The sequence below is a fragment of the Calonectris borealis genome, chromosome 12, assembly GCF_964195595.1.
Source record: "Calonectris borealis chromosome 12, bCalBor7.hap1.2, whole genome shotgun sequence".
Classification (NCBI taxonomy): domain Eukaryota; kingdom Metazoa; phylum Chordata; class Aves; order Procellariiformes; family Procellariidae; genus Calonectris; species Calonectris borealis.
Window position 1 is genome coordinate 21,326,866 of NC_134323.1, and position 19,302 is coordinate 21,346,167.

Sequence of the window (19,302 nt, forward strand, 5' to 3'; positions counted from 1 at the left end):
GCACCAAGGAAGTGCAACTCTGAGTATGGTCACTCATGCCATTATTGTGGGCATTACCCGTGGTATGTAGCTCTCACGTTTATTGTGATTTTGTTTGGCATCTCAAGTTGCCCAATACAGAAACCACTGTTACAATGCAGCTTGGCAGAAACAAACCTTAAATGTGTCTTCCCTGCACCATTCCATTTTTGGGGCACCTTGAGCTGAGTAGAAAAGGTTGGAAAATGCTTTTTGTAGGAATTAATGAAGACCAAAGAAAATGGAGCAAAAATTCTGTTTGATTTACAGATTTACAATGAGTTTCCACATGATCTTTTACTCCTCAGTGACAGACACTTGAGACAAAATCTCATCTTTGCTGATGAGACTTGGATAAATGTCAGCTGGAAAACTTTTGTATTTATCCATTGAGGAAGTAGCTTTTAAAAACTGTTGTGAAGGAATTTATTTTTAGATAAGTATTTTTTTTTAAAGTAAATTAATATGTTTACGGGGCCAGGCTCTAGTTGTTATAACATCTTTGACTTCTGTAGGTTCTCTGCTTCTTATTTAAGCTCCTTTAAGATCTTTAGCAATTAGGCTATACTGATAAAGCTATGTGTTCTTATCTTGTCTCTTCCCTTAGCTTTCAGAGGAAATAAATTGTGCATTATATCAGGGATAAGAGCTAGAAAGTGTGAAATCTGATCCCAGTTCTGCCACTTGGTGACCCATAGGAAATTGGTTCACCACATCGTTTCAGTTTTCTTGTCTGTGTGATAGGTAAATGCTAGTCTCATCTGTCTTCCAAGGTATTCTGCAGCTCTTTAAGTATTAAAAAACAATACCAAACCTTTTAATAAGCTCCTCTATGTATCATTTTTATTGAAGTAAAATAAAAAATAGGTTATCTGGAGCTTACAATAACTGTGAATTTCAGATTAACTGTGAAGTCTTTCTGCTTGAAATCAGTGTATCCCACTTGCTTGGAAAGTTTTTCTATTCCATTATTCATTACAGGGGCCTTAAAATTATACTCCAGTGACAAAGCCTCTATTTATTTTTAGACAATTGGCATCCACTTCTGGCTGACCTAGAGTGTTTCTTTGATGACAATGTCTGTGATCCAGCTGGGTTTGCTGAATGGTTGAATAAACAAAGACAGATAGTAAAATGTGGGAAAGAAAAGGCTATTTTTATTATATTAGAGAATTTGTCCAGCCAGCTTCAGGCCTGATTCTAAATGTCATATCTGTAACAGTACACTTCAGTTAAGTGCCCTTGTGGTCTCCATAAGATCTCTGGAATTTTATCATTATTGGATTCAAGGTTACGAGAAGGCTAAGATCAAAAAGTTCAGAATGAAGGTGATTCACAAAAAAAAGCAATCGATTTGTTATCCAGCCTCTTCCTTCCTGAAGTATGTAGGTTAAATACATGGAAGTAAGAGGATAAGTCTGAGCTCATTGTTTTCTCCCTTACCATTTTTTCATTGTTGTTTCATTTGCTGGCCATTTATGTTTTATTGCAACAGCTTCAAAGTCAACTTAATTTTTGGATGATAATGCTGCCTGTAGGCAAAGAACTCCAGGTAGCAGAATAAACAGAAGTCTCTTATTTTGACTAAAATCAAAAGGGTATTTCACCACACAGCATCATGATCCAAATTTCTCTCTCTTGTTCAAAAAGAAGAGCCTAAACCAGTTATTAGTTATCATGCAAGCAGGCGTCAGAGGGCAAAATTTGGCCACAATTCAAATTTCACTGTAAATTTAGAGGAAGTAGATCTGTTGTGTGAGACTTAAGACCAAGTGGCAAATAATTTTCTTGCATGTATTTAAATTTAGTTTCTACATTAAAATAATACATAGTGATGAGAACAACATCCTGATATTCTAGTTCTGACACCTCAATTGTCAGTTACAGCCTTTGCACTAAATGCAGCTCACAGCAACTTCAAATTCTCACTAGAGCTGCTGGCAGAGAAGGAGACCCAGCAAGCCCCATCATTCTACGGGGTGTAGTAGCATCTTGGGCCAATAAAAACCATTACTTCCACTGTAAAAAGCAATGGCACAGCTCAGGAGTTCCAGCATGAATATTGTCAAAATATTTTAACAGGAAAAATAGTTGGTTTCACAATTTTTTTTTTTAGTGGTCATTGCATGTCTGAACAAGAAGCCATTTTTAGTATGTGTAAAATAACCAGATGTGCTCTAGCTTTTAACTACGGCTGCTGTCCTATCAGTAGAGGGGTTATTTCTACCACATGAAACAATTAAAGTACCCGACAAACGCTCTGCAGGAGCATTCTACAATCATAATCATCATGTTTGTCTTGGATTAGGAGCTTTAAAGGATTTATTTAGAAGCCTTTCTGTTTATCTGTTTCCAGAATGTAAAAAATGGCCTTTCACATATAATATGCTAAGCTTGATGGCTTCAGTGTAATTTTCCATGGTTCATACTTTCTGCAGTAATAAATAAAACATAATAAGAATAAATTATAAATATTTATAAGACTATTTTTGTCTTTTATTAGGTTCTTATGATTTAGAATTTAATATCCCAGCCAAAGCTTCAGTCAGAGCTCTTCTCTTTAACATCAAAATGACTGCTCAGAATTTTACAGTTGAAGACTGTTCTAGTCGACTGCAAAAGCCCTCACCTGTATCAGTGCCAAGGAAAGCATCCGGTGAGATAGACCAAACAAAGTCAGCAAACCTTAGACATCCAGATTGGGGTTAGAAAGTTCATATGACCCAAGCACATTCCAGCTCCCATCCTTGTGCCCCTGTCTCTCGATTAGTCACTCTTACGGACTTGGTTGCATGCCGGCTGTACCAGATATGTTTTTTGAAAAATACTAAAAGAAAAAAAAAAAGAAAAAAGAATTTTTAGGGTTCTAGAAGAGTTGCTTTTTATAAATGAGTAACTTTCTATGCTTAAATTCGGATCACAAATAATTCTAGATGATTTACTTTAACAAATATTTTCTGAATGTTTTTCTTGTAAAATTTGGACTTAATTTATATGGAAAAGAATGCGGTTGATGGTGCTAGAAAAGAAATAAACAGTCTTCTTTTAGTTTCTGAAAAATATTTAGTCCATCTTATTTTGTGCCCAGACTTGGAACTGAAATATCTCCTTAATTTGGCTTATGCTGATGTACAACAGTTTTGTTTTTCATTTCCCTTGTAAAACATGTTGTTCTCAATGTCATGGAAATCCATCCATATGTACGTTCCTCTGTGGTCATTCATATACCTCATACTCCCAAACTGGGAGTTGTATTTTGTATCAGTTCTGTCATTTCATGTGCCTCACGCTGAGGGCTTAAAGGGCAATGTCTGCTTCTTTTCACCCCTCATATAAAGATACAGCATACTGAGATTTTTCTGCAGTTTGCATCACTTTTTGATTTAAGTACTTTTATGCATCAGGGCAATGAAATTAGGTTTTTGAGTTGTCACTGACAACTTCTAAGATTCTTTTAAACCCAGGAAAAAAAATTCCTTGTGCGCACAACAGCTTCCCTGTTGTCTTATGGATTCAGATTACCGCTTTGAACGTGAAAAAGCCAAGCGATAGATAAAAGGCTGTGAGTACCTCTACTCATCTGGAGAGAGCCTTGTATCCCAGGAAGGGCTGTATCTGCAGATATTTCACTTGATAAACCTGCAGCGAAAAGGTGGTAGACTAGCAAAAATCTCTCTCTTGAACAAGTTGATGATGCTAACTTCAAACCCAGATGCCAAGCACATCCTCAAAAGACTCTGAGAAACCCAAGAACTCTTAGGTGGCTTGCCTTCACGCAGTCCTTCAGTGTTAAACAAGGAAACGCTTTTCAATGACATAAAGGACTAAGCATACTCAAGAGGTAGCTTTGCTTTTCCTTCCACCCACATAGTCTTCTTCCTCTTATTAAATATTGGCAGGGCTGCAGTAAGATAGCAGCAAAACGTTGAGTCAGGAAACTGATGCGTAGAAGACTGCAAAACCCATCTGCTTTCTCCCATGCTTTTATCCATCCCTTGCCAGTTCAAGAGCAGCAGTGGTGCTCTACTCTAATGAGTCATCCTTGACCATATAATGATGGTAGGGCAGAATAAAGCAACAAAGAATTTGCAACAGGCTTACAGAAGCTACGGGTTTATACTGTGCAAACCTGGTTGGCCAAGGTTGCTGAAAGCCCTGAAATCTCAACATCTTTGGAAAAGTTTCCCGATCAATCCTGCTGTCAGCATCATTTGTTACTACCAATGGTTATAATGTGTTTGCTGTTACCTGCCTCTTCATTGGTGAATGTCTTCGGATAATGTTTAGATCATTGCTTGGGTCCTTGGGTTTCTTCTCTGTTGTTTTTCAAGGCAAAAACAATTTCACCCCAAGAGAGACACTTGGATACAAGCTATGCTTTTAGTGTATTCTGCCACTTGGGATTGTGTTGGCCTTGGATCTTAGTAACAGTTGTAACGACGAAGCTGGATTGTAAAACATGAGAGCAAGTCAGTGACAGTGTCTGTTCCAAGACTGCTAGCAGCCCTCAGCAGCTTGTACTTGGTGACTGTCCCAGTACAAGCTCAAGGTTCAGAACATGCAGCTGTACAGATAAAGAAATATTCAGATATTTTTACCTTCTCTCTTTTTTTCCCTAATGAGTTGGAGGAAGCAGGAGCTGCTCTGCACATCCCAGAGCTGTCAGAGTTCCAAGATGTTCTGTAGGAACAAAGTATGGATAGCTCATGTTTGTTCTCTTGACTTTAATTGAGGGACTCAGTCCTTGCAGCTCTTCTCGTGAATAAGTTGATTACACTAACTTCAAGCCCAGAAGACTAGATTAATTAGGTAATAAGCATATGATTTTGTGCTAGTGGTTTGAGGTCAATAATGGCCAAGCCCTTTGTTAAGATATGTAGCAGACTTGCAAGCAGCTCATTTTCTTCATAGGCAAATTATTCCCTGATGATGGGGAGGAGCTGTTTTGCTGCTGTTGTTAGGTCAATTTGCACATTGGCCTATATGTGTTCGCTGTGGCGGTCACATCGCGGTCAGTCCGGCTGCTTGCGTCAAGCTTTTCCAGCAAAAAATAAGCGCCGTGAACCTCCTGGCTGAGGTGTCCAGCCCTAGAGCTGCCCCGCTGTGGTTTGTAACCTAGAAGGCCTTTAGGTGACTCTTGTTGGCAAGGCTGTTCATGGTCTGGTGAAATCGTTTAGTGACTTTCTAAAGTAATCTCTTAATTAACAATGGGCTTCTCAAAGCATCTGCATTGCTGAAAAGCTCATCCAACTCAACACGAGTAAGGCTGTATTCAGTAAATTAGAGCTAGGATTGATTTTTTTTTTTTTTTAAATTCCAAGAACTGAAGTCCAAATGTCACTATTGTTGACAGCACTTGCACCATTACTGCAGAGAACGAACTTACTTACCTTGCAATAATTGGGCTAATTTGGGATACATTGCTGGTGTGCATATTCCATAGCCTGTGCTCTTCAGAAGCTGGCCTGCCTGGAGATTTGGGGGGTGATGAAACTCTGCACCGACCGGTGCTCTCTGCCTCTCCCCAGCGGTGCATGTGAAGCAGTAAACCCTGCACGTAGGTCTCATGTGCAGTGTTAGTCAGGTGTGTGTAAGGTGCAATACGTTGAAGCTCCCCTATTGCAGGGAAAAGTCTTGTGTTTCAGAAGTATCCTGGCAAAAGATATCACTGGTGTTTAGTGCATAATTAAATACAAAATCTAAGAAAAAGTTTGGTTTTGCATGTTAACTATCCATCCCATTGGGGAAGAAATATCCTACAGCCTGAGTGGAAAAAGGGAACACTTGGTAATACCTTTATTAAAGCTGGTTTTTGCAAAGCTTTAACACATTCCTGCCAAAGAAGAGAACAGGTTGAATGCTTTTTTTTTTGTGAAGAAATAGTAGAATAACAAATGTTTTTCTGATCCCTTAAGTAATTTATTCCCTGGCCAACATTCTTCATTGGTAACATACATTTTTTATTTTGAAGAATGATCCAAAAACTAGCCAGAAGATAATGGATTAAAGGAAATATTGCAAAAATACCCTACTGAATATACGCTTCCTGTTAGTATTTTACTATTTATTAATATCCTGTATAAAAATTTTTAAACCCATATGGGTGGAGGTAGGATTTTACTGTATTGGTAAAATACATAGGCTTACATAAAAATACTCTCTAATTTACTACCACTGTTTTTACTGCTATGTCTAGGCTGAAGGATTTTAAAAAAGAAATTTTATTTTCTTCATGTCAGACAGATGTATAAAAAAAAATGTTTTTTATTATTTTCTGCTGATTTTAGTGATAGAGGGGGAATTTTTTTTCATAGACTGCCTTGGTGATCTTATCTGATGTTGATGTTCGTAGAATACGCAGGTTATGGGGTTTTGAAAAAGTATTATTTGGATGTTTGTGTAAAAATTCATAATATATAGGAAGAATGAGATAAGGGTATTTTTTATTAAACTTAAAGATAAAAGTTTTCTAAACTTTTTCTATTTTAGAGAGTGATTAGAAAATAACATTTTCTCCTATACCTGTTTGGCAAGGAGAGCCCTATTAACTTAATAAGAACTTTGCATGCTCAAAGTTTGAGTATATAATGTCTTTGTTTTATTTGAGCTGCATTTCCAGCTGTGTCTGCTTTATTTCAGTTGACAATGTTAAACTCTGTTCAGCAAAGTAGTAAGAAATATGTATTTGGAATGAACATCCTGAAAATTTTAGCTAGCAGATAGTGAATTGCTGTAAAGAGAGTGCTCACATTTCAGGAGGAATGTTAAAGATGAGCCATTTTAGAGTGAGGAATTCTTCCTGACACTTAGTTTAGATTCTGCATCACACCCTGAGATAGCGAAGAGCATGAAATTGGTAAGAATTTACATACTTTTCTACTATCTAGTAATTGTCTTTTAGTCTTTTAGTTTTCCCAATTGTTTTTCATTGAGGGCGCAGTAAATTCAGCTGGCAGGCTGTGAAATCTATGTTAGCAGTTTTTAATAAAGTTTCAGTATTGACCAAAGCTAATAAATACTGTTGTTAGTCACTTCGGCTGTCATCATACATCCGTTTGCTAAAGATATGCCATGCTCTGTACTATCAGTTTCACTAGTTTTGTCACATATAAATATAACTTTAAGTTACAGCACTTAGATGTGCTTTTCAAGTCTATGATTAAGTCTTTCATTTCAAAAAAAATCTTCCTGCTGCTCAAATTCAGTTTGGAATTTTTCTTAATTTGCAACAGCAATGAGGAAAAGTAGTTGACTGTTTTGGAAGCCTTTTCTATTCATTTCAAATAAGGCTTCATTTAAAGAATATTCCACTGTTTTTATCCAAACAACTTTTTTCCCCTTAGCACTCTTGTCCTCTTTATCCTCAGCTCACCCTGCTGTGCTTAGGTGTTACAGCAGCCGTTTCTGGGGCTGTTTGCGTAGCGAGAGGACTTCAGCAACACGTCAGTGTAGTAGCATCAGCTAAAGAGCGCAAGAGATGTGCTTAAGTGTGCATCGTGCGACTCTGCACGGTTGAAGTTAATCTTTGATAACTGGAACTGATGTTACCGGATATGTAAAACAAGTGTGCCACAAGAGCTGAAATAACTCTCGATTTGCATTTGGAAACTACTTAATATGCTGCAAAAAAACAAAGATGAAGAGCATCTCATGACACTGAACTAAACCAGTACAGTGTAAGGAGATACTTCTATTCAGTGCCACACTGCAGCAAATACAGCCCTATTGTGCCTATTTGTCTTAGTAATCCTTAAACTTTCCAACCCCTCTTCCACATGAAAGAACTTTTAGGTCTCTGATGTATTTAACTACTTTTCTCTGGACCACTTTCTCTATTTTTTTTCTGGTTTGTTTCTAAGATTGAGAAGCTAAAATTGAATGCATACTTAAAGGCATAGCGCTGAATACTATTTTACGAAATGACATGAAATTTTTAATTTCCTTGTTTCCCGTGCTTTTCACATCTGTTTAACTTGACATTACAAACTCTGTTTAACTAGGTTTCTTTTTTTGTGAATGTACATAGTTAATTCTAAGAATATGTGGCATTAACTTGCATTTGTTGGGGATGAATTTCACCTGCCGCTATGCTGCTTTTGTGCATTGCTAAGTTGGTTTGGATTCTCTTGCAGAAGTTTCTGCTATACATTATCCTATTGTCATCAGAATGGTTCGTCACCTCCCAGGAAGTGCACATTGCACTGTCATCCACCTTTCTGAATGTTAAGGTTTCTGAATGTTAAGGTTAAAAAAAATTTCCTGACAATTTAAAAATCCTGTAGTGCTTCTCCTAATATTAGGAAATTGATACAGAGTTCTGGGCTAAAGATTTGCCCTTTCACAGGTAAGCTGACTAGCTACCATTCTCCACAGAAGTTGTATTTATACTGTTATTAAGGCACATTTGAGAAGAAAAGCATTCTGTAAGCAGTATATTTTGAGTAAAAGTATTGTGAACTACTTTAACATACTCTCTTTTTCACTAGTAAATATGACTACAGCTGAAACAACTTTTTGAGATGTTTACAGATAGGGTCTGTTATTGCTAAGTTGTGTGTAAGTTCTAGATTTCTGGCATTTCTCTTTTTTTGAGGGGGAAAGTCATTCAAAACACTCATGAGGAATTAAATTCATTTTGTAAAATCACTTGAGGGGAATTAGATACATCTGCTTAGATAGTTCAGTCTTTCTAAATTGTATTAAATGCTCTTAAACAAGAAACACTCAACATCCAGCTGCCTCGGGCAGGACGCAGAAGGTAAAGCTGTGTGTTTTCAAGCAGACACCCAAGGTCTCTGTAGATTTGGTAGTAATGTTTTGTGCCGCAACTTAATTTACCAACAGCGCATAGCAGCTTTGTGCTCAGATCTTCATTTTATGCTAAATGTGTTACCGCAGACCTCAGGCAGACAGTACAATAATGAGCTTGTGAGCAAGCCTGTGGATAGTCAAACTTGCATTTACAAACTGGGGATAGATTTTGAATGAAAGAGAGCTCAGACTGTAAACTGCCCTCGTCCTATATTCACATACACAAGAAAAGAAAAAGAAGTCATTGTTTTAAATGAGGAGATGCTTATTCTATTGTGTATTTTCGTAGCGCTAACTGCGAGGTTTGGAGGAGGAAGGAGAATTGGTTTTCTAAGTGTCATTTATCTCTCTGCCGATAGAAATAGGTTATCAACACATTTTCAATTGTGTGTGGATAGTAATGCATGCAATTAATCTGTACAAGCTAAGAACTGAAGACATACAATTCAAAGTAAGGAGACCCAAGTTCTGCTTGTGTCTGTAATTATTCCTGTACTCTTACTAGAACAGGAATAAAAAAATATAGACACTATTTGCCTAATCCAGTTTATATAAAACATAGAACTGAAGCAAAATTCAGTTTCTTGAGCCACAGATGAACCCGGAGGGTTTGTTGATACAGAACTAGGACTGAATTCCTTCAAAATACTTTGTATTGCTAGTTCAAATTAATAACCCTGCTAAAAAAAATAAAATGTATGTCTCTAGCCTTTGCACAAGACATCCTTTCAGGTGCAGGACTATTTTCATCTGGTGGGGCTATAGAGCACTAGCATGCTGTTGCTTCTCCCTCCCGTTGTCCCTGTGAGCCCTTGCTTTTGCACTGTGATACTGTACATACTGCAAATGCTAGTAGGGTTTTTTTTTTTCCTAATGCAAGAATTCGATCGGCGATTGCTGGGGGCTCTAACTAGACCGCTCTGAGGGAGGGATTCTTGTCTCGAACACAGGCAGTACTCCTGGGCTTTCCCCTAGCAATCCCGCTTTTAAATCTTGCTGTGTATGCATTCCTGAGCATCTGGTCTGTGTGCACGAGCGGGTGTCCGTGCTGTATGTGCATGGTCTTGGAGGTGGGAGAAGAGGATACCAAGAGGGTTCAGACCATATCTTTAACCCATCCTTGTTTCCTTAAGAAAAACACTTGGGTCATTTCTCTACTTGCTAAACCCCTCAAGTTGTACTTGAGCTCTGACGAGAGGGTAAGATTTGGGGAGTAAAAGGTTCCCTTTGGCTGAAGCCCCATCCTGTGAGTCTTTCTCTTTTAAAATTTGGCATTTTCAACACAAGACAATTTCAACTCAAATGAAGTTACTTAGCAATTAAATCACTGTTTGCCTGAAACATCACTGCAGAAATGCAATGAAAACTCATCCAAAAATGTAGTGGTTTTGTGTCCAAATTTTAAGGCCTAATTAACTAATGTCTGCAGGGGTTTTGAGATTCTTTGGTTGCAGCTGGATTTAGAAGGGCAAAATAACAGTAGCAGGGTGCTAAAGAACTGCTAAAGAATTTTTTTGGCGTTGTGTGTTTGCTCTACTGAATTGACAGTTCAAAACTTGGCATTAAATGAAAAGATGAGCTCTGGACCATATCCAGAGTCACCAAAGTCTCTGGGTTCAGGCTTTGAAGAAGCTTGAATCCAAGTATCTCCTCAAAGGTACTTGTTAAAAAGGGCTACATAGGAGCCCTTTTTAGTTTATTTGTGGCATAATTTTTTTTTAATTTTCTGTTTTTACAATTGTTGACTATTTTTTCTAGGTAAAGACTTGTATACTGTTATCTCTGGTTTAAGTTTATGTCTTTTTATGGAAAAAATCACGTATGCAAAGCCTTTTCCTGTGAAAACACTTGCCAAGCAAATCCTTATTACAGTTATCCAAATGAAAGGCCATTTTTACAGAGAGACTTCTCCATATATATTTTCAGACAACTCGCAAACAGCCAGCCAACAATAGCAGTGGCATCTTTCAACTTTAACCTTGTGTTCTTTAAAATTTGTTTAACAAAAAAAAAAAAGAAATTCTAAGAACTTCCATCTTTTCCATGAAGTGAGTCTTTCGAAAACTCAGATAACAAAAGATTAGGAGAAATGCAAATGTTCAACTTTTTATTTTGTATGCGTGGAAAAAATCCTATAGCAAAAACATTTTGTGTAGCAAATTCCAGAAGTATTTGACTATCAGTAATAGTTTGCCGTACAAAGCAGAAAATACCAACTCAATATATAGGGTAATTTGTTATTTCTCTTGTAATGACAGTGTTCCTTTCAGGCAAAAGTGTTCTTGTCTTGCATGCTAAAACAGAAACAGAAATCTTGGAGAGCCTAGGTAGCACAGAGAATTAATCCCTTATGGGAAACCCATCCCTACCAGAATTAGTGGAAAATAAAATTTAAGCCATAATGAGTCAAGAAAAATGGGTTTGGTGTTTACTAGTTCCAAGAAACACCCTAGTAAAGTCTCAAAAACAACTGTAGATCAGTTGCAAGTCTGGCAAAGGTGAAGCGTGGCCAAAAGAGGCCCAGGACAGCAAGAGCAGGACAAATCCCCTCTTTCAGAACGATCTCAGCAGGCGATTGTGCTTTGTCTGTCCTGCCTTTTTCTGAGTACTGGACATGGAATTTTTCTCATCGCTTTTGCACTCATAATCCTTCAATATTTAAAATCATGTTAATGTCTCTCACATAAAAACTATTAGTGACAACATTGAAAGTTTCGTTTAAAAGGTGAAAGTTAAGTCCAATTTTGAGAATGTGGCCGGAAAGGCAAGTGACCTTGTCGCAGCTACAGTGCAAGGGCTCACGAGAGAGAGAGGTAAACAAGAGCCTCGGCTCTCAGTCCGGTGCTTCGGGGGGCTTGGCTTTACCTTTTTGTAAATGTAATGAAAATCCCTAAGACACAGCTATCAAAGTAAGCGCAGGTATCAGCAATATAACTTGCTGCTTTTTTTTTTACCCGTGTGACTTTCATTGGTGTGTATTTGTGTAGATTGATGCATAAAAATTGTAGCAGATTTTGTTCCAATTTCTGTGTAACAGTGTATTGAAATGTGTTTGAATGAAGCTTTTCTTGTGAAGATTTTTTCATGGAGTTATTTCTTGCTGCCATTAGCTACAAGTATTTGAAACTGGAAACAGAGCCCAGGAATCTCCTTGAAAATAATTCTTCATCAGGGACAGGCATCAACTTCCTCAGACAAAAGGAAACCTTAAACATTTAATGACTCTATTAATTAAATTTTCAGTAATTTCTCAGACTGTTGAAAATGTGTAGATGTGCTTGATGGATATGTTAGGATATTCACTGCAGGAGGCTTCTAGGTAAGTGAGAGGTTTTTTAGATTTTGCTTTGGCAGCATTTCAGAAGGGATTGTAAGTAGATAAATGGAAAATGCGAGTAGCGTTCACAAAAGGCACATATAGGTTACGCTTATACATGAGATGTAAGTGCTCTTGGTTTTCTTTGCTTTTAACACATGAAAGGCTGCATTGTGCTTTAGATGGTAGGAATTAAATAGATTTATGATCCATGTGCTAGTGTTGTATTACTGTATATTGTCATGTAAGTAAGAATTTGTGCACTCCTGTCATCTGATGATTTACAGAACAGTGGGCTGTTTATTTGTGGCTTAGTAACGATGCAGGATGTGGCCAAACTCTGCAGTAATTAAAGGGTAACATCAAGATTGTAAGTTATCATTTGAATGTTAATCTTTCCAGAATGCCCTGGGGCTTTCCCTTCTCTCTTTTATTGAACCTCACATGTTGGAGGTGCGAAAGATGGAGGAAGAAAGCAGTATGTCCCCTGCAGGTTCTGGGGACCATACACCTGCAGTATGATCTCAGGAGCTTTTTCAATCTGTTTCTCATAAAGCAGAGGGTGCTGGTTCTCACTCCAGACCTGGACTTGTTTTTGGCATCAGTTCCCACATTCCAGGAACATTTGCCTCCCGGAGTGAGGGGAATACCCAAAGAGATTTGTTTGGATGGAGGTAATATACAATACTAATAGAGTTATAGCTGGGACTGGCTGGCCTCCAAAATATCAAAGCATAACATGGTCCAGGCATTATTACAAAAGGCTGGTGATGGGAGGGAGTCCTTTTCTATGGCAATCTCACAGGGGGACAGTGAAAGTAGAGCATTACAGCCAATGGACATGGGGTTATTATGTACAGTAAAGAAAGCTTTCTAATAGAAAGGGAAATAGAATTGCATTAGAGAGAAGAATGTCTGTTGTGGACATTGATTATAACAATCTTTAAGATGATGTTCTAGAAGGTCAGATTTATTACCAAAAAAAAAAGTGCATTTCCCATGTAATTTTTATGAACATTGGCACTCCTTTGCTGACTTGGAAGACTAAGCAATAACGGGGCAAGTGTGAAATTAATTGCATTCAATGAGGACTGCTTGGATGGATGTTACATCCAGGGGTGCCTGCAACAAATATTTGATAAACATTGCCAGCAGTAAGCACAAAGCTATAGCAAGTGGTTGTTGTGTGCACCAATCTGCATTAAAAATGTGAACAGATTAATTTGTATATTACATTTTAAAAGCATAATCCAAAAATTGTAGATTCTTGTATGAGAATACCTTTGATAATTCTACTGAACTCATCCTTTAGAGAAAACCTGTGTTCTTTTGGACTTCTCTGTACAAGAATACTTCAAAAAGCTTATCTAAATTAACCAAAGATACACATTTAGTGGATTATTTTAAACCATAATAAGCCTCCGTGTGGACATTATTTTACAAAATTCAAGTGGATTTAATTCATATATCTTAATTCACTTTTGAGTCTAATTAGATTGAATTTAATGAAAGTCACTTGAATTATGAATGAGAGTGCTGAGGGATTTAATGTAGTTTAGCTTATCCACTTAATTTTTTTTTTCTACGTCCTGTTTTAGATAGACACTCTTAAATGTTTACTTTTACATGTAACAGGACAGTCTACTCTGTGTGGTAAGAGTAGGCTTTTTTGAGCCATGACTGTATAACGCCAACTGATCAGAAGTGCCATGCAATTTTTTTAATCTGCTTAGTCAATGTAAGAGCAACAAAAAATATTCAGTATATACTCACTATTTGCAGGACATGTCACACTGCAGTTGAAATAGGAAAGATCCAAGATTTTGTGTGTGCGTGCGCTTGTATGTATATATTTTATCTTAACTCATCTGTGGCTACAGCTTTCCCAGTAATGTTGTTTAAAGATGAGGAACCGGGAGGCAGAGTGGAGGTATTAAGGGAGAAGTATATAGTTACGCGCTTTCAGAAAAAGCTATTCTGGCCTTGGACAGGATACAACTTTCTGTGTTTACCTTAATTCTAGAGGTTACATCATGCTACCACAACTTCTGGGGAGGGCATCTTGGGTTTCCCCAGCTTATCTCAAGTGTCCCAGCTCATGTGTCTGTTACTCATATTCTCAGCTGAATTGTTTTTTCTGAGTGAATATTTGTTATTTATGCTCTTCATGCTTTTGTTTCATGCTATTCCATTTCAAGCTATTGGGAATTTTGCCATTGATTTGACAAGACCTGGATCAGACCTTGAAGTTTTCAGCTCCAGCTACAAAAAGTCTCATTATTTTAGTTGCTTGGTATTTTCTGCTTTGTAGGCTTAATAGTTGTTAATAGTTGAATCCAGCTTTTAGTTACTGCTTGTCATTGTGTGACACATCAGCTCAGGGTTGTATTTTACTAAGATACGTATTACTCTGTTGTATTTCATTGAAACTTTTGTACTGTGCTTGCAGCAACACTAATCTTATTTAGATGAGATTAGAAGTGGATTACCTTTTTCTGTTTTCCTCTGCAGTTGACAAAATCCTGCAGTCACGCTCCTGGCTGCGTTCTTTCTGCCTTATCAGTTGAAAGTTGAAGCATTCCCAAATATTCTGTGAAAAGCCTTTTACAGTCCCTCGTATGTCCTCTCAGGATTCAGAGTCCAGGAATGAAATATGTGTGAAGTGCCCCCTGGGTTTTGGGAGGAGGTAGAAATTGGTTCAAATTGGCAAAATGTGCATGTCTGACAACATGAGGACTTAAATTTTTTTTTTTGTTTTTTTTTAAAAAAAAGAGAAATTAAAAGCATATTGAATCCCTTTCCCTGATTGGCCAAGCTAGTGAAATATGTATGTATGCATGCATATATATACATATGCCATATAAAAAAACCTGAGTATTGGAAATATTTTCACTCTATGACAAATGTAACCATTTGTTACTAATTTTTCATAGGTTGGAGCTGTGCTAAACAGTGCTCCCGAGGCTGGGAGAGTCAAGGGGGAGGGGAGAGGAGTGGGTTTTGTTGTCACGAAAAGATCATCTCTGACTGGATTTTTGCCCTTCTATTTGCTATTCTTGCAAGTCACCTATGAAAAGGAAAATAATATCCATGAGATAAATCAAGCAGAAGATAAACCCCTTTTATTCTTACAAGGGTTTTTTTACGCATAATGCTGTAGAACACATAAGAACGGGGTGTTGGCTAGAACAAATGCTTTATAAACCTTGGTATATTTGCTTTCGGAGAGTGTTGTGGAAAAAAGTTATGAAGACTCTCGTAACTACGGGAAAATGATAGAAAAGGTTAAAAAAAATAAAGATGATGAGAAGAGGAGTTCGTACAGACCAGGTGTGTGAGCAGAGCAGTGAGAATAAAAAATTAAGTTTTAGACTGCAAGATATGCTAAATTAAGCAAAGATTCCACAAACAAAAATCATCTTTTGACTTTAAAAACATGGATTCTTTCTGTGGACTTAATTACATTAAGGTAAAAGTTACATGCTTTTTTAGAAACTTTCTAGAAGTAATCTTTCAAAAATATCACTGCGTGCGTACACTGATGTACCACATAATGTTCTATGAATACAATGAATATAAGAAAGAGCATCTGGAACAGTAGAAAAACTTCTGGTTTGTATATATATGCATGTGGGTCAGCTTTTTGTTGTTCAGTCTGCGCAGATTTTGTGTTGGTTTGTTTTTTCATTACAGTAGCGAATTAAATGCTGTCCAAATAATCGTAATTAGCACATTAGAATTCGCCTGCCTTCAGCTGAATAGCGAATGGACTTTCCATGGTACTTGCAAAATTTTCCTCTTTAATGGGATAACAAATAATGTTTGAGATACAGCGTAAGGAATATTGCCAATTTTAAAGCAGAACTATTTTTGCTTCATGATGCATGATTTAAAATCCATAAATTCGCAACTAGATGGTAATTGCGGTGTATCTCATTAACGGTATTTTGTGTTACTCCACCTTTTGCATTTTAGCAGACTTCAGGAAGAATCTCGAGGGATTGATCACAGATATTCTGCATTATTACAAGGTTCTAATGTTGTTATAATTTCAGAAGTACATCAGTTAGTGAGGACATTGTCTTTGAATTAAAGTTCCTTCCACATGCAGTTCTTTGACTGTCGATATGTCTCTTTAATGGCAATCATAGTTACTGTACAAAAAGCCAAATTTGTGTGCACCTGCTATTTAGTAGTAAAGTTTTGACTACTGAAGTACCAATTAGCTGCATGGTTAATAGCAAACAACAATCCCAGACAGTGGTTGTGTGAATATTTCCAACAACAGAAAAGCATATAACCACAGACAAATTTCAGCTGAAGCTCAGATTCATAGGGTCCTGTAAAAATTGAGAGAAACAAATGGCAGAGGAAATTCCGGGACATAAAAACTCATCCCGTATAAAATTTCATATTCTAATTGGTTGCCTACTTCCAGAGGGGGAGAGGGATTTATTTCCCATTTTAAATCTGTTTTTAAGTGCAGCTCTGACAGTGGAGTTGCTGCCAGATATCTGTAGCTGCTAGAAGCAGCTCATACCCTTGTTTTTAATCTTTCAAGCCTTTTTGTCTGTCAGTTCTCCAAATGTCACTGTAAGGAAGTAGTAACCACCTCATTGTACAGGTGAAGAGGTGGAAGCAGCGACTTGCCCAAGATCACTTAAGTTGGTAGGGAACTAAGATAAGAAATTATGAATTCTGGATTTCTTGTCTACCTTTTCGAGCATTTTCTCTGATTCATAATAGATTTTGTCCTGCTTTTACCGAGGAAGAAGCCAAAGCAGCTTTCTTGCTTTTGGAGGAAAATGGCTTGATTCTTTTCTGCTTTGTTTGAGATCATATCTCAGCCCTTCTTCCTTGCTGAGGAGCTTATGACTAATAACAGAAAGCTCTTCCGATTTTTCTTCTTCTGTGAATTAGCAGACCGTGTTTTGCCATGCACAGAATTACATAGGAAAACTCATTCAAAGTCCACAGTCCCCTGACCCTGTCAGATTTGAACCAGTTAAATAAAAACCATTGGATTTTCACATTTGCCTGTGTTTTCAAAGCTCTCTGATATGTGGTGCAGCTTGCAGTGCAGTTCTTCTCCAAGTTAACAACTATGTTCAAATGCTTTGTGATTCTTAGTGGACAGAGGACCTTGACATATTTGTGATAGGTTTTTCCCCAAAATGTTTGAGATGGAGTTGATTTCCTTGTCACATTTCAGATAAATGAATTCTGCTTTGTTAGGTTGCAAATGCAGTTGTTTCAGGTAACTTTTAATTTGGTTGACAAAGTGAAATGACTTGTTTATTCTAAATTATATACACACACACATATCTAAGAAACAAAAATAAGAAACAAGGATTGAAAGGTTAGGAAGTGCCAGTTTCATACTTGTCTCTGTTAATACAGAATTGCCCTGACAGGCTGTATACCAGCGACAGGCTGTAGGATCAGTGTGGCTGAGGAGCAGGAGTGCCGACTGTTCATCCCACGGAGCCCCTGTCTCATTCATTTAATAGAATGACCATCCACGAGGGCAGGATTTAAATTTGCATTAGAGATGGTAAATTTGGTACTCTACGACTTCTGTGTGTTTGATTTACAATCTGAATAATCTGCTGTTTATGTTGTCGTGTACCATTTATTACCCTGGTTCTCAGTATTGGTTTTTGATGTACAGATTCCTTAAAAAAAGATTCCAGCTAAGGTACGTATCCCTGTACAGCAAATTCATGCCTCCTTGAGAAAAACTTGTTCGTAACCAACTAAAGTCCAAAGACTTTAGAAGTACTTCATAGATTCTTTGCATCCCTTCTGAAGTGTTAACCAAACGTTAGCAGAAATAGCCTGAGGTCAGATATCGGTGTCTTTTAATGAGTTTGGTTTTAATCTTAATATCCATACTAGAAATATTTGGATTTTGTTAGGTAGCTGCAGAATGTTTCATTCATCTGGCAGTTGCCTCCAGCTGCATATAAAAGAAGTAAAGAACTTAGAGGCATTTGTTTTCAGCTAAAATAAATACTTACTTTTAAAATGTTTTTATTAAAAAACATCCGTGACAGCTTTGGAATATCTTAATCCTTGTTTTTTATTTACTCTTTCATATTATTAATTTACAAGCTAATGAAAAGGTTATGATCACAATAAAACAACACAGAGCAATAAATCACTAAGTCTGTAAAAATACTTGGCAGTATTTAGTTAGATACTAGGTGAGATAAGATTGTATTCTGTTCTGAAAAAAAGGTGTAAGAACGGGGCACCCACCTGGAGTTTAAGCTTCAGGTCCCCAAAGGTCTGTGTTAAGGCAGTCTCTGTGTGTCCAGGTGAAGTAAACTCAGATTGCTAGATCTGGGTGAGACAGAACTTGTTGCTTCTTGACAGTAAAGTGCACCTCAGTGCTTTGCAGGTGGAAGATAAAGCTTAGTGAAGTGTTAGATTTCCTGCTAATGCAAGGAATAATGACTTTTTTCCTTCAGTTGTAAAGATAAATGCTGGCAAAACCCGTTACTGTAGCTGGGGATGTTGTGTAAAACACAGTTTAATACATAATTTTAATTTTGAAGATTTTCCCTCTTTATAGAGGCAAAAGTGACTTGTTCTTTCTTCGCTTTTGCCTTTAAGCAATACTGGGAATGGGGTTCAGAATATCTGGTCAAGGCTTTTATACTGACCTCTCATTTTACTCGCTTAGCATTTTTCATTATTGTTGTGGCTGTCATGCTTTCCCAGATTACCACAAAATTCTTTACTTTGACGGAAGCACTCTATAGAAGAAAAGATGATAACACCGTTTAGGTGTTGCTTTAAATTCAAAATGTGATGTGTTTTACATAGAAAAATTCAGGTGGTTTCATTATATAATAAATCTTTCATAGCCTTTGAACATTCCTTCAGTTCAGCCTGTCCATAGGAGTCCGTCCATAAGTCCTTCCTCTGCATTGTGTTTCCAAAAACACGCGGCTCGTCTTGAGCCAGTTTCCACAGTCTTGGACACTTTGCTGAGAACATTCTGTATCTGGGCAGTTCCTATTTACCTGGGATACCAGTGACTTAAGTCATCGACTTACTCGACAATTATTCACTCTATAGCCAGATGTTTCAAAATCCTTATGTTTTTCAAAGAAATTTTTGGTCATAGTGCCGCCCCGTAAATCAAAAAA

The 19,302-nt window shown here is 37.3% G+C and overlaps 1 protein-coding gene and 1 long non-coding RNA gene across 10 annotated transcripts in view; one reads left to right on the top strand and one right to left on the bottom strand.

The window, feature by feature from the left end:
• Positions 1–19,302, top strand: part of BANP (BTG3 associated nuclear protein) — a 157,502-nt gene that overhangs the window by 108,635 nt on the left and 29,565 nt on the right. The gene's annotated exons all lie outside the window — the stretch shown is intronic.
• On the bottom strand, positions 3,593–14,007 carry LOC142087389 (uncharacterized). Its single transcript, XR_012675440.1, has 3 exons — positions 13,919–14,007; positions 5,409–5,670; positions 3,593–3,657 (listed from the first exon to the last, which is right to left on the bottom strand). It is a non-coding gene; the product is annotated as an uncharacterized LOC142087389 (long non-coding RNA).